The 3,300-nt window shown below is 31.1% G+C and overlaps 1 long non-coding RNA gene across 1 annotated transcript; it reads left to right on the top strand.

Annotated features, from left to right (window-relative positions):
- Positions 1–730: 730 nt before the first annotated feature.
- On the top strand, positions 731–1,361 carry LOC107809143 (uncharacterized). Its single transcript, XR_001653351.2, has 2 exons — positions 731–845; positions 1,023–1,361. It is a non-coding gene; the product is annotated as an uncharacterized LOC107809143 (long non-coding RNA).
- Positions 1,362–3,300: the final 1,939 nt, after the last annotated feature.

Here is a 3,300-nt window from a genome sequence, read left to right as displayed (position 1 = left end):
GTACTACCATTCCTTGAGATAGTTCTATTGAATTTTTTTGCAGTTTTATTAATATATTGATGATTTCTCATTATAGTAATAATTTATATTATTTGGCTTACCTAGCGGGTTGAATTAGGTGTCATCGAGACTTGGTGGGTTTTTGGGTCGTGATATACACACATCTGCTACGTATGTAATGCGTGAATGAGAAAAAGAGAGAGTGGTTTTCTGGTCCAAACTTTTTCTGTATTATCTGTTTGGAAGTTTCTTCCCTTGTCTTTCTTAGGGATTTTTCATAGTCCGGTCCTTTATTTCATGTTTTTCGTTTTCAGTCAAGTAAACATTATGTTGAATAAAAATTAGATATTAAAAGAGACAACATGACATGTAAAACAAAGCAAAAAACTAGATACGTAACATAATTATTATTTCAGGACAGTGATTGTATTTAGAAACAAAAAGTTTAACTAAATAAATCTCTCATAATGTACCAATGAAACGGAAAAAATAACTAATTAAATGCGGTGACGTGAATTAAAATCTGATTCACGTTTCCTCACCTAATATATATGACACACTCATGTAAAATATACGTAAGTCTAAAGTAAAATTTGCAAGTAAAACTAAACATACAAATTAAATCAGCTAGGGCACACCAACTACTTTAGATATATAACATATGTTAATGAATAGCTTGAAATGAGGTAGGCTTATAAATATGGTACCTGCCTATATATATGGAGAAAATCATCATTTACACATCTCAATTCTTCCACCAAGTACAGAGTAAGAGATGGCCGGCAAATACTCTTTGATGAAGTTTGCATTCTTATTCACTATTATTCTCATGACGGCAATTACTGGTGATACCATTAATTTGTCTTCCATTGAAATTTACTCGTCATTACTTTATACAAAGATATAATTAAATCTATGCACATGAAATCCAAAACTGCACGTTGCATATCTATATTGGTTACTCATATTATACTTTTATTAATATATGAATATATGATCTTTGTTGTGATCATGACGTGCAGTTAATCTCTCTTCTTTTCAAAAGATGCAAGCAATGGCTATGTTGGATTTACCCCTCAATATGTTATCGGTGAAACAAAAATTACTATCATCAATCGATGGTATCAAGACATGTGGGAGAGTTTGTTCTAGCGATAAGGATTGTTCAGACGCTTGGGTTTGTTTTTATTGCAAATACCATGAAGAAACTGTTCTTGCTCCTGCCTGGAGTGGTTGTGACTGGTGATATAAGAAGATCTTTCTCACAAATTCTACAAAGTTCTCGAGAGAAATAAACTTTGGTTGATGCAGAAATTTGTTATTAATAATAAATTGTGTGTATTATGTGAATTACACATTCCCATATCGTTTTCTTTCGCTTATGCTGTCGTATTGAGTTTCTTAAATACATAGATAAGTTGTCAAGTTATGTGATAGTCTCCAGTTTGGAGGACTAAATATTGTGCTACTTTGAGAGATACATGTTACTTTTTCCTTTATTTCTCTTAGTTGGAATAATTATTGCAATAATGCTTTAAAATATTCTTTTCACCCAATTAAGTATCACGCCTAATAAGGTACATTTAACTATAACAAATACAGTTTTCAAACTCAAAGAGGTAATATTTTATATTTTCTTACTATACAAAAAGAAAATAGTCATTTATTATATGGTGGAAGTTCTACATTAAGATGCCATTATCGTTGGTTTATTATCTGAATTGGGCTCAAATCAATGAACATCATGTTTGCTAAAAACAAATTAGGAGGCAATATGGCTTTTCATTATTGGAAGATCAAGACATGAGACCCAAAGAATTTAATTTTATTCGAAACTTATGATTCTGATTTACTGTTGATTTTCAAAGAGAAAAAAAGTTTTATCTCAATGATCAAAACACGACAATCCAAATAAATTGAAAATATGAAGAAAAAAAATGTATATTCATCATCATAATACTACTTTTAGTGGAAATTTTCTTATTAAAATCTCCTTCAAAAGCTGAATAATTAAATTACCCTCTACCAAGCTAAAGCCTAAAAGTAATATTACTTCAATTTTATATCAAAAACTGCTATGTGAACTTGTGAATTGGAAAATAAAGTTGGCTAGTTGATTGAGATCTTATTAAATGGTAAATTACGAATATAATAAACGAGTGAATATGTGAATTGAAAATGAAGCTGGACATCTAATTGGGATCAATTGGTATAGGTATATTCCATATTTTAATTCCATCTAATTGGGATCAAAGTGGTGATGTTCGGTTATAATTCCATATTTTAGTACATCACTTATCTTATATTTTGGGATTTTAATGCTAAATAATGTTATATTTATGCTTAATTGAGTTTATTTTATGTATAGGTATATTAAAGATAAAACTGGAGTAAAGTAGAGATTTTATGTATATTTTATACGCTATAAGAATGGTTCGTGATTATTTGATGACGGAAAATATTATGATATATAATTGTGCAATATTTAAAGATAAAACAAAAGAAGACAAAAAGAAAAGAAGAAGACAAAAGAAGATATTGAAAAGAAGAGAAACGTGGTTCTGTAAAGTTAGGCCGCAAATCTAACAATGAGAAACAAAGCACCAAAGAGCTGGCGACGCGAAGGAGTTTTCTCGCGTTAGAGCTCGCGCCGCCAGGGTTAACGCGAGGCAAAGCGTGTTCCGAGTTATATGCCTATTTTGTCTCCTATTTGGTTTTGGACTTATTTATTTTATTTGAATCTTTCCTTTACACATATAAATAGGCATTAAATATCAATTTTGATTGGACACACCAACATCATACCGGAATTTGACCTAAGGAGGCAAGAATACACTAGGAGCAAGGCAAAGAATTCTTTTACGAGTTTTTCACTTCCTTCTTCTTATTCTCATTATTGGTTATGAATTCTAGTATTGTAGTTATACATACTATTATGAATAGCTAATTTGTTGTCTAGGGTTTTGATGAAACCTATTGGAAGATGATTTTCTTGTTACGTTAATATAGATTTGCTGTAGCTTTTTCTCTATTTGTTCAATTATGTTTATATTGTGGTTGGTTGAAGAACTCTCAATCGACTGTGCCTATTTAGTGTGTATTACTCGGGAGAGAGTGCATATTTAGGTAGTTGTTGAACAGCATCACTCCTAACGTGTATAAGGGATCAATATGGAGGGTTTAAAGGTGGGATTAGGGATAACGAAATCTTGGTGTGATTCGAGTGAGTCGTACTTAATGTCAACTAGCGTAATTCGGAAGAATATGTCTAGTAAATTGTGGTAGTTACTCGGGAGAGTA

Source organism: Nicotiana tabacum, chromosome 10, assembly GCF_000715075.1.
Source record: "Nicotiana tabacum cultivar K326 chromosome 10, ASM71507v2, whole genome shotgun sequence".
Taxonomy (NCBI): Eukaryota; Viridiplantae; Streptophyta; class Magnoliopsida; order Solanales; family Solanaceae; genus Nicotiana; species Nicotiana tabacum.
Note: the sequence above shows the minus strand (reverse complement) of the source record. Positions and strands in the feature narration are given on the sequence as shown.